Raw genomic sequence first — 12,500 nt, 5'->3', positions numbered from 1 at the left:
CGGAGAAAGATAGTCCTAAAAAAAAATTAGAGAATTGCTTCAAAAACATAATCATGCCATCTTTCAAAATGTTGTTTCATGTACTCACAAAAATATTAAACAGATTTCGCCTTTTTTAACCCTTTGACTTGGGGGTGACTAGCATCTCATTTCTCCTTACAATGTCACCCCCAAAACTGACATTGAGAACATGAGAATAACGGGAATAATCACCAACGGAAATGATGACCGAGGAAAGAAGCTCTTAATTGTTGAATAAATTCTACTTATTGTCAGTATCTTTGGAAATGTGTAAAGTTCAGTATGCAAAACAAGTGTATTACATGGGTAAAACATTCTCCCGTCGATGAAGGCAAACGAATACCCTTTTCATCGATCGTGCGCAAGTATTTTTCAGAAGAATGGTATTCCACAGTTACTAAAATTCAATCGATGGAAAGTCAACATCGTTTCCCTGTAGCTTGATGATAATCATAAAACTGCACAAAACTTTAAAAGCTATCATAAGCTTGCTTTAAGGAAACATAATTGCAAAACTATACTGGCGAAGACGGACCTTGGTGTCTTCAAACAAATCGTTTGTTTCACCATTCATTCTTTCCCCCTCCATGTATCCAAGAGGTCCGTTCCATCACAGGTTTTTCATCGTAATGGCTCTTGAAGAAGGTCCTCACGGAAACTTTAGTCGTGAGTTCCCGCTAGTATTGGTGAAACACCACTAATCAAATAAAAAATGGCGCCTTCTTCTTCACCGCTAGCAACACTCGTCCCCAGGCTGTCTTGCATTATACGAGGAATTCAATAGAACCCAGTCCACCTTGAGTAATAAATTGATGTACAGTGGGTAGTGCCAGAAAGGCTTCAAAGAGGATATTCAAAATATAAGTAACGAAAAAAAAATACAAGAGGGGTAGCATCCCTGTTAACTGGTGAACTGCTCCCAGGACTAAAATGGCAGTTGCTGAAATGGACGCCTTCAATCTCACAAATAGGACAATTTTTCTTGGATAGAAGAAATCTCCAGCATTTATTCAAGTACGAAAACGTTCCAAGGTTTAGATTTGTCTAAATTTTCTCAATTGGGCTGGGAACAGTAGAAGCCCAACTGAGAAAATTTAGACAAATCTATACCTTGAAACGTTTTCGTAGTTGAATAAATGCTGGAGATTTCTGCCTCCCTAGCGCCAGAATACCTGGATTGCTGAAAATTTACCCGTGACCGGAAATTGCCGAAGATATCACGATTTTGAAATTTTCTGAAAACGCTTGAGAACTTTTGTAAAACATGTGTAAAACAGCTCTCTGAAAGTTGCGAAAAAAAATTTAAAAGTCACCCACACTCTCGAACCAATCAAACCAAAGGATTTCTTGAAGCTGGTTGAATTTTGCCGGTATGCACCTTGAAAACGAGTTGTTAGACTTTTTGAGGGGTGAAAACCTTATTTACTTCATTGAATATTCAGATATTAACTGGACTATTTTCTTCTTTTTTAATTGACTAAATTTTACACCTTAAAGGATATCTTTAGTCTGCTACATTTTCTGATCTCTTCTGTCTGTTTTCCACAGCCATAATAACCAAAGAACAAAAGAATTCGACACAGACCCGGCTCGTTTCTTCGTCCATAAAATAACCTTGACCTGTTCCAGGCTCCCAGTAAATGGGTACGAAGTAAATAGCGAGCGTACGACACACCTTCGGCTTTTCTTTCGTTCTGTACTACTTTTCGTACGCACAACCACTCAATCGTACGTTTAATACAGGTAGGGTAATGTAGCCAAGAAACGACATCTATAATAACGCCAAACTGAAAAAATCAACTCTTAATTTAATCCCTTTCTAATTATCGAATGTCGACAAATAATATATATTTTTTGTTCAATTTAGAACAGAAGTTTCTAAACACAGATGGTAAGAAATTAACTTTTGCCCTGTGTTGCTTGCCGTGAACGTCAAAATTTTTCTCTCCAAAGACAAGAGACGAGCAGCTTCGTGCTCCTGAGTGTTAACAGTAAAGGGTGAAAGTTTCTAAAGAAACTGTGGTGCTGCGTCGATGGGGGTAACAAGGTAATTGGTTATATCAACTAAGTTGAAATTGTAAATTGGCCACCGTAAAGAGTTAAAAAGCTGACGTTTCGAGCGTTTGCCCTTCGTCAGAGCGAACGGCGAAGGGCTAACGCTCAAAAACGTCGGCTTTTTAACTCGTTACGGTGGCCAATTTACAACTTTCACTTGGTTGATATAACCAATTACTGTGCTAACAGTATATCGTTAGAAGGCGATGGAGGGGAAATCTCTTATGAAGTCTGCAGTAATTGGCTTTATCTGCCCTCGTTTTCAAAAGCGATCGCTCCTGCCTACTGAAAAAATTCCTCCAGGATCCTCATAACGAAGTCTTCAAGATTTTTGTGGGCCTTAACTACAGAGCTGAGAGAACCATCTGGTAGGTATCTGGTCAGAAGTGAGTGGAGATGGCCAAACACAAGTGCATCTAACTCTGTGGACCTGAAAAAGCAAAACGATAACAATGTGAAGGATTATCACAGCAAAAACAACATTAATTATGATGACGATGATGATAATAATAAGAAAAGTAATAATAGTATTAATAGTATTAATAATAGTAATAATAGTAATAATAGTATTAATAATTGTAATATTTTTTATAAGTGCAACGATGTGTAGTTTCATAGGTTACGCTGTGCGCCCTATGAAACTTTCTTTTCCTGGCATGCTGAAGTTCATTAAACTGCGTCATAATAGTAATAATATGTATGAGAACGAGAGGGCAATAGCGTATTGGCACATTCCCTTTACGCAGATGGCACGCATGTAAAAGCGAGCAGGATCGACGCCACCATCGTGGACAAGGAGAACAAGAAAATATCGGTGATCGAGATGAGCTGTCCGTGGCTAGAAAACAGGGAGGACAAAACTCTTTTACAAATTAACCTTATGGCATTTTTTGTCTTTTTCTTTCCTGCAAATATGCCATTATGCCATTAAATTAAATTGTAATAGATTTAAGACCTGGCATAATTATCCACCATGGATGACCAATAGAATGGGAGACCATTTTAAAGATATTGCAATCTTGTTTTTCTAAAATGTTTCTCTAATGATGATGATAGTGACCATTCTTTTATGAAAGAAAAACATTCTATCAGCATGGCAGGCTTAAGCCAATCTGGAATTTAAATGGAAAGTGTGAAAGGTGAAAAAAAGAGAAAGTTGATGGAAAATACAAAAGTTAAATACCGGTACTGATTATTGAAAGGACCTGTTGAGCTTATCTGGGCAAAGTTTCTAAAGAAACTGTGGTATTGCATATGTGCAGGGGTTTTTTTTTAGAGCACCAGCCCTTGTGAGTCAGAGTGAAAGTGCTACTGCTTGAAAAGTCTAAATCGTCAACTCAGTAGATAAAACCCAATTACTTTGAGCTGATGTTTGATGCCAAAACCCAATTACTTTGAGCTGATGTTTGATGCCAAAGATACGTGTTAGTAGCCATTAAGGTGATGCACAGAAGAGCAGTTAACGGGTCTTTATGCCAACAAAATAATAACTTCTATTTCACTTATTAACCTTAAAGGTTATTTTACCTGTCACTTATGAAGAATTTGTTATTTCCAAGTTTTTCAGAGAGGGCTTGACATCTCCGCCTAAATTCTTCAAGAACCTGTTAAATATATAAAAGTAAATTAAATGAAAACGGAATCATGTTAAAGATGTCATGCACAAGGTCTTAAAATAATTGAGAAGAATATGCTTCCTTTCTATAACATCAAGAAACGGTTAGATATTCTAGTCTTCTCAGATAGGGACAAATAAATGGAGGTCCCGTCTCCTGCAGGGTTAGGGGTAGGAGACATTAATTTCCCACGCACAAGATTACTGTGTGATGGATGTCCTCCCCTGGGTTGGATGGGTGGTTACTGGGCCCGCAGTGATTGGCGCAAGCTGTTGTGGTGTCCCTGCCTGTTGGCAAATCTTTTAAATAAATAAATAAATAAAAGAACTATTACTAGCCACCCCTTCGAGTGTCTAGAGTCTACTTTCTCCTAACAATATCACCCCTAGTCAAACACTGTGAGGTCCTGAGAATAAAGGAAATGATCACCAGCTGAAGACGTTTTTGATTGTTACGCAAATTTTTCTTATTACCCATTGGAGAGGTACAGAGAACAGTATGGAGAATACAATACTGATGCTAAGGTGTCGCTGGTTGACCCATTCACTCCTGAGATCTCATTAGTAATTCTCCCTACTGTCTGTGATACAATTCTCATGATGTTCCTTTTGAGAGCTTGGTATTTGATCAACTAATAATCCACAGGCTGACATTTTTCTTTATTCTCATCACTAGTCTTCTTGATATTGTATTGATATTGTAAGGAGAAATTCTGTCTTGGTCACTCATGGGAGATAGAAGGTCAGAGACCTGGTTGATAATTTAAAGTTTAAGCTACAAACAGTACGTTTTTGGAGTTGTCTATCCAGCAATGGTGAGAAAAAAAGAAAAATGTTGCAGGAAAATTTGGAGGTGATTCCTCTCTTTTTCACAAACCAGCTTGGGGAGGGTACTGGTTAAGAACCCACTCAGGTGATTCAGATGGCAAACTTTTCCAGTATTTCATGTGAGGTCCTAAGTAAATAAATCTCAGGCATTGAGCCAGGATTACTCTTGCATCTTTATTATTCACAGTAACAACGTATTCATTAAGAATACTTCCAGAACTTCAAAAAGCACTTACATACCTCTTTTCCTGTCTTGTGATGCCACTCATCTCCCTTAAGTTGTCCACAGACTTTCCACAGACTTTCCACAGCCTCCGGTAGCTAAAAACAAGATTCAGGGGAACAGGGAACTGACAGCCATAATGCTGCCTTGTACGCACTGCCCAGTCTTTCTTCCACCGCAACTTGGGCAAGGATATAAAAAAAATTGCATTGCATTTTATGCTGACGTCCGAACTCAACCTTAATAACATTGAAAACCTTAGCAATTCAGCTCATGCTGCTATTAAGGTATCCAATAAACCATTCACTATTCAACCATTCATTTCAACTTGGTTGATATATCCAAATTGTTTCGTTACTCCCACTGACGCAGCCCCAAACATTTTCTTTCGAAACTATCAGCCTTTATTCATTTTTAATTTTTCCATACAGTATCATCCCTAAATCAAACATCAAGGTCACAAGTGTATAGGAAATGATCATGCACTAACTAACGAAGCTCTTGATTGTTAAACAAATTCTCCTTGTCAATGCCTTAGGAAATGTTTTAGAGAACAGTAGGGAGAAAGTACATTCTGATGTTAGAGAAGAGAGTGCTGATGGCAAGGAAATTCTAAATATTGTAAAATTGCACAGAAGATAATTGTTTGATCCTCTAGCCCATGATCAGACAAAACTGAAGAGCACCATGGAAATCTAAGGGGGTAGAAATATTGCAGTTTTTAGCAACCTCACTCCCTAATGCTGTTGCAAAGGTTATTACTTAGACATTACAAAGTCATGTGTGGGTTGAGTTGCTTCTTGTCCTTGCTGCAACTCGGTTGTCTTCTTTCCAAGAAAAACCAAAATGCAAAAGTTTACTTTCATTCAAAAGCATTGAAGAATTGCGGGGGACAAGACTGCAGGATAGAATATAGCACTGTCACAAACCTCTTCTTGGAGTGATTCAATAAACATGGGTGGTGGCACTAACATTTGAAACATTTATTTGGATGTAATAAGAGCCATGGCAGAATCTCCACATTACCTCAGATGGAACCAGTGAGTTTTCAATCAATGATAAATATGCCTTCATTTCTGCTTTGTCTTTCATTTCCAAGTTTGTACTTGTAGAGGAGCCCTGTAATAGGAAAGTTTGGACATAAAAACTCTTATCATATGGCAAGATTATAAGTCCTAACTTAAGGTAAATCCCAACATTCTGACTGGTTCTTACTTGGTCTATATTTTGTTGTGTGGACCATTTCCAAATGAAACGGTCATAAGCTGTGTATATTTTATCGTGATAGCCAGCAAATTCAAAATGAACAGGTTTGGTCTGATTGCCATATAATAAACTACTGCCCAACCTTGCTTGCTTGAGCTATACAGGAAAATATTGGCCCTTGTTGTTATTGTATAAACCTTGTGGTGCCAGGCCCATACTGCTACAACCGAGGGGCAATATTACCCAGAATGGCCCCTGTACTCAGTTAGTAAGAAGTTCACATTCAAAATGCAACACAGATTCCATGTCAGTTCTTATATCTTCTTCAGTTGCCTGGTTGAATAAGTTTTTATTCCATATTTTAAGCATTTGATTTTAGAAAGAGGTAAAATGTGTAATTCATTTAACTAGTAAAGTTAGAAGCAGTAATCTGGAATTAATGCAGCAAGCTCAAGCTGAGAGATCTGGGTTCAAGTTCTGTCCAAGTCAGGGTGTTGTGTTTGTGGGTAAGACTTTTTCTCTCTTAGTCCCTCTTTCCACCCAGGATCACAAATGGGCATCCATGGACTATCAAGAAAGCTTGACCAAAAAATGCTGAAGATTACCATGGATATACTTGCATTCCATCCAAGAGGATGAGCAATACTCCCAACCACTTTAAGCTATCAAAATTGTATTAGGCTTCAGTAATAGTAGTCTGTAGGTAGTTTGTAGGACTAAAATAATGTTGTCTATTTTCTGGTTGAACTGAGAATCCCTTTGTGAAACATTACTGAACACATGCTACTTTTGAAATCAAACAACACCATAAAAGTGAAAACAAGTCTCCTTTCAATTTCAAGCCATGCTTGAGGTTATCACTTGATAGCCAACATCTGCAAACCTATCAAAGAGCAATAAACTCTGTAACTAATACTCAACAGACCCTGAATACATTTTGTAGCTATTACCCATACCTTAGCCTCAACAAATGAAACTATTCCTTGAAAATCACCAATCAAATCTCTGTCTGCTCTCAAAAATGGAACATTGCCTTAAAATACCAAAATAAAACATACTACTTTCAAAAAATTGTTTTAAGTTTCTCATGAAGGGATAATTGTTATCAAGCCAATTTACAGTTCTGAACAAACTTCTTCTCTCTCCAAAAACAATACAAATGACAAACCACACCCCTGTTGGAGACATAAACTCAGCATTCCTTCTGCTCTTAACTTCATGGGCCAATCCACAAAATCTAAGGTATGCCTGTAAGAAGAAATAGCAAATTAATCCTTTAAGTGACCAAGACAGAATTTCTCCTTACAATATCAATACAATAATCAAGCAGATGAGTGATGAGAATAAAGAAAAATATCAGCTAGGGAATTATTAGTTGATCCAGTACCAAATTCTCTAAACCAACACTAGAAACATTGTATGTTAGACAGTAAGGAGAATTCCTAGTCATATCTTGGGAGTAAACGGGTTAAAGGAAATAGAGCCTCATGACCATTAAACAAAATGCTTTTTTAGTCTATCAATGTAGATTCAATCGCTACAAAAGGGAGTACAGTTTTTTTTTCTTTTTTCACAGGACAATTAACATTTGTTGCACTTTTCTCCACTTATAACCAGGGCTGTGGTCTAGCAGCGCCTGGTGGCCCTTGGTGCCTTGCATTCGCTCTTGGGCGATGTGATATTCGGATATACAGCGATAAAACCCTCGATGTCCTTTGATTTTGAATGCTTTAATCAACACACTATCCAAGATGGCAGCCAACGAGTATCACAAAACAACAACTTTCCCTAGGCATCACGGGATGCCTACAAACACAACCTTTCGCACTTCCGGTACAATACACTACATCCCTCCCTGTTTTTCCTTAATTTAGAGCGAAAACCCAAACATAAATAACACAACTCTTACAATGTCTTGCATATAAATGCAGGCCCGGGCCTACTGTTCATAAACAAAGTCCAGTCGGATTCCTAACATAATATCAATGAGCCTACAACAAATAACATTCAATTATCCCTTAGAAAGTTCGTAGTCGTCAAATCGTTTAGGCGGTCTGACATTCCGAGCTGGCCTAGGACAAACTATCTGGTTAAGTGGACTTCGGATAGTGGCAGTGGCCTGCTGAACAGACATCGATGATCCAGTTGGCCCCTAGCCTTGGGAGTTCATCCTCCCCTTTTGCTACCTCTGTTTGGTTTGTTCCTTCTTGCTCTCGATGGACGGGAGTAATATCGACTTTCGCCTCCAAGGGTTTCTCTTGATACTTTTTCACAAATGAGACATTTCTTTTAAATTCGGCACCGGCTGTACTTCTAATTGTTACCTCTCCTCCTTTCCTGTCTATTACTTCGCAAGGATTTGGGTCATAGTTTGGAGACAATTTGTTAGTCTTCGAGTTCTTCAGGAGTACTTTATCTCCAACCTCCACTTCACTTGCAACAGCAATTCTCTTTGCATCAACATACTCTTTCTGTGATAACTTCCTTGACCAGTCTCGATCGCGGACTTCCTCATTAGTGATAGGTGCCTCCCTTCGCAAGTCTGGCAACTTTGACCGCATTTCCCTTCCAAACATCAGGTAGAAGGGTGTTGCCCCAGTTGTCATCTGAGGAGTTGACCTATATGCGGTTAGGAACGTCTGTAACTCTTGACGCCAATCTTTCCCCTCAATGTGAGCTATCTGGACTGACTTCATCAATGTGCGATTCTGACGCTCTACTTCCCCATTGGCCTGCGGCCACAGGGGAGTTGTTGTGCGGTGTTCTATCCCATTTTCTGCAAGGAAGGCTTCGAATTCTTCAGATACCAGTTGAGGCCCATTGTCAGTCTTGAGTGTATGCGGCACTCCAAACCGGGCAAATATTGGTTTTAGAGCTTCAATGAGTCTTGTGCTAGAAGTTGACCTCAAAATAACCACTTCAAAATATCTACTAAAATAGTCTACCACCACCAGTAAACTTTCCCCTGAAGGTAAGGGACCAAGAATGTCAGCTGCACAATCTTCCCAAGGGCCAAAAGGAGGAAGAGCTCGAGCCATAGGTTCTGGGGGAGCATATTCACTGACCACTTGACAACCATGGCAACTCCTGCACAGCTTCTCTGCATCAGCATCCATCTTGGGCCACCATACTTTACTGCGCAGTCTACATTATGTTTTAACAATACCCTGATGTCCCTCGTGGGCCAACTCCAAAACACGCGGTCGCAATTCTCGGGGAATCACTAGCCTGGAACCCCGTAAAAGCAGCCCACCATATGTACACAATTCATTCTTCACATGCAGGTATGCAGGTACATTGCACTGACTCCAATCTCCTGTTTGGACACATTCTTTGATGAGGTTCAGCTCCATATCCTCAGCTGAGGCTTTTTCTAGTTCAGCAGGTGTCAAAGCACAAGGAACACTATTCTCAACCACAGCATGCACAAAGTCATAATCTTCTCCGTCGTTACCTTGGAACCCACAATTTAGCCTAGACAAGGCATCTGCGATATTGGTCTTGCCTGGTCTGTAAACAACCTTAAAGTGATAGGCCTGTAGGCGAAGGACCCACCTTTCCACACGGGCAGAAGTCTTCGATTTCTGAGAATAGATGTACTCCAGCGGCTTATGATCCGTCTCAAGCTCAAACTCCCTGCCGAAAACATACATGTTCAAGCGTTCGCAAGCCCATACCAGGGCTAAGGCCTCTTTCTCTGTTTGGCTGTATCGCCGCTCCACATCAGACAGGCGTCGCGAAGCATACCCAATCACACGCCACTCACTTCCATGTAGCTGGGTTAAAACCGCTCCAAGCCCCACTGGTGACGCATCTGCCACAATTCTTGTTCTGCTGTTTACATCGAAGTAAGCTAGGACATCCGCGTGCGTGATCAGCTCTTTTAACTTCTCGAATGCCAACTGTTGTTCTTTGCCCCATTTGAACTCAGTATTCTTGTGGGTTAACCTCTGAATGGGTTCTGCAATGGATGACAGATCTGGGACAAACTTAGACACAAACTGGGCAAGACCAAGGAAAGATCTGGCTTCACTAACATTCTGTGGAGGACCTGCCTGTCTGATTGCTGCGACTTTCTCTTCACTGGGTTCTATACCGGTCTGTGTTACTTCGTGACCAAAAAATGTCAATCTGGGTAATCTGAATTCACATTTGTCTTTGTTCAGTGTCAGACCTGCTTCCCTCAATCGATTGAGCACAGCCAAGAGCCTCCTATCATGCTGCTCCTCCCCTTGTCCGTGAATTATTAGGTCATCTGCTATATTAGCCACGCCCTCACAGCCTCGCAATACGTCCCGGATGATTTGTTGGTACTTTTCAGGTGCTGAGGTGACACCAAACATGAGTCGCGTATATCTATAGAGACCACGGTGAGTCACGAACGTTGTCACATGTCTACTCTCCTCAGCAAGAAGTATCTGATGAAATCCCCACTTCAGATCTACACGACTGAATACTGTGCTACCATTAAGATCTAGAAGCACCTCCTCTATTGTAGGGATAGGCTGACGTTCCCTCACTATTGCCTGATTGGCACACCTCATGTCTACACAAATCCTGATATCTCCATCTGCCTTGGGTATAACCACAAGTGGTGAGACCCACCCTGTTGGTCCATCAGGAACCTCCTCTATAATTCCACTCTCCAACAATTCATCTAGCTTTCTCTCGACTTTCTCTCGTACACCGAATGGAATCCTGCGGACTGGCTGCGCCACCGGCTTCACCGAATCATCGATATTTAACTTCAACTCGTAATCCCTAAGAAGCCCAACACCGCTGAAAAGTTCTTTGTACTTTTCTTTGATATCAGCTTCTGTATTGACGGCATTAACGGCATGGCTAGGCCCAAGTCGTAGCAAACCAAGTTTCACTGCTGTTTCTCTGCAGAGGAGACTTCTGCCATCTCCATTTATAACTACAAAATCAGCTTTGCAGGTCACACCAGTGTCAATGGACATTATATCTGCTGTAAGTGTTCCAAGTGTTGGCAATGGCTTTGTACTTCCATAAGGAAATAAGGCTTTGGCCTCCTTTCGGGTCTGACACTGGATTTTCTGTGACTTAAGCCACTCCCAAGTTCCTTGGCCTAAAAGGTTGCATGTTGCTCCTGAGTCAACAAGGACATTTGGCAAATGAGTACCTCCAACTACAACAGTTACTATTCCACTCTTTTGGTCAGGCTTATCCTCCACTGAAAACACATAGTTAGGTGTTGAGTCTTGTCCTGATTTAGTGCTACTATCAACATAATTCGTGTTTGTCTTTCTGCCTCTTTCATTCATACTAGATGTATTTCTCCAATCACGCCGACCGTCACCTTGTCTTTGCCCCATATGGGAATCCTTAGCGAGCTTCTTACAACACTTGACCTTGAAATGTCCAATTTCTCCACACTGAAGACACTTTCTACCTCGAGCAGGACATCTCCAATCTCTGGCTAAGTGATCCTCTCGACCACAATTGAAACAGCCCCTCTTCTCGCTACTAGTGCTCCCTTTTAAATTTACCACACTGTTAACCTGCTCTGAACTTATGTCGCCTCCCCTTGCCCCATCGTCAACAACAGTGTTCACTTGTCCTGAACCACTGTTAGCCCCCATTGCTTCCATCTGCAAATTAACTGCTTCCTGTGCCCGAGCTGTAACTAGTAGATCATTCAAAGTAACACTGCCTTCCTTTTCTAAAAATTTCCGACGCAATTTTGCCGAGTAACATTTGTCAATCAATTGATCCCTGATGTACTCATCTTCCCGCTCTCCAAACTCACACGAAGCGGCTCGTAGTCTGAGCCGACAAACAAATTGATCGACGGTTTCTTCATTACTCTGACTAATTTGCCGAAACAAATGTCTCTCAAACGGTACGTTAGCTTTAGGAATAAAATAGTCATCCAGTACCTTGAAAGTTTCGGCGTAGTTCTTCTCTGCACCATCAGGCACCAGTGTGAAATAAACTTCCTGTACATCGAGTCCAGCTGTGTGAAGTAACAGGCCACATTTCTGCGAGTCATTCGTGATCCCTTTACCAAGCGCGTATAACTGAAACGCTCTTTTCCATTTTCTCCATCGCTGCGAAACCGAATGCGGATCTCCTTTAACTTGAAAAGGCTGCAAACTGCCTACTTCCACAGCCACTGGGGTCGACACCCCACTACTTGTGCTCGCCGAACCGCCATCTCCCTCACTCGATTCTCCGCCAGGCATTGCAAAGAAGTATGTCCCCTCCAAACACAAAATGGTAAAAAGAAACTAGCACAAGGACATTCCTCTCCATCCCATCCTCGTCGCCAGATGTGATATTCGGATATACAGCGATAAAACCCTCGATGTCCTTTGATTTTGAATGCTTTAATCAACACACTATCCAAGATGGCAGCCAACGAGTATCACAAAACAACAACTTTCCCTAGGCATCACGGGATGCCTACAAACACAACCTTTCGCACTTCCGGTACAATACACTACAGGCGACTTAGGAATTTTAGTTGTTTGAATTCATATAAAAGTATATGCTGGGCACCCTGTATTTCAAAGTTTCAGAGCAGTGGGC

General features: G+C 40.9%; 1 long non-coding RNA gene and 1 pseudogene across 2 annotated transcripts in view; both read right to left on the bottom strand.

Moving 5' to 3' along the window:
• Positions 1–754, bottom strand: part of LOC148736562 (uncharacterized) — a 955-nt gene extending 201 nt beyond the window's left edge. The window contains exons 1-2 of the long non-coding RNA XR_015998382.1: positions 557–754; positions 1–15 (exon numbers count right to left, since the gene is read on the bottom strand). The exon at positions 1–15 is cut by the window's left edge and continues 201 nt beyond it. This is a non-coding gene — a long non-coding RNA (uncharacterized LOC148736562). The remainder of the gene's footprint in view (positions 16–556) is intronic.
• A 1,055-nt stretch (positions 755–1,809) lies between these two features.
• LOC148736561 (metaxin-2-like) overlaps positions 1,810–12,500 on the bottom strand; it is a 12,728-nt pseudogene continuing 2,037 nt past the window's right edge. The window contains exons 4-10 of the transcript XR_015998384.1: positions 7,106–7,196; positions 6,905–6,981; positions 5,769–5,861; positions 5,429–5,437; positions 4,760–4,923; positions 3,604–3,680; positions 1,810–2,506 (exon numbers count right to left, since the gene is read on the bottom strand). The product of XR_015998384.1 is annotated as a metaxin-2-like (transcript). The remainder of the gene's footprint in view (positions 2,507–3,603; positions 3,681–4,759; positions 4,924–5,428; positions 5,438–5,768; positions 5,862–6,904; positions 6,982–7,105; positions 7,197–12,500) is intronic.

Source organism: Stylophora pistillata, chromosome 3 (genome assembly GCF_964205215.1).
Source record: "Stylophora pistillata chromosome 3, jaStyPist1.2, whole genome shotgun sequence".
Classification (NCBI taxonomy): domain Eukaryota; kingdom Metazoa; phylum Cnidaria; class Anthozoa; order Scleractinia; family Pocilloporidae; genus Stylophora; species Stylophora pistillata.
Note: the sequence above shows the minus strand (reverse complement) of the source record. Positions and strands in the feature narration are given on the sequence as shown.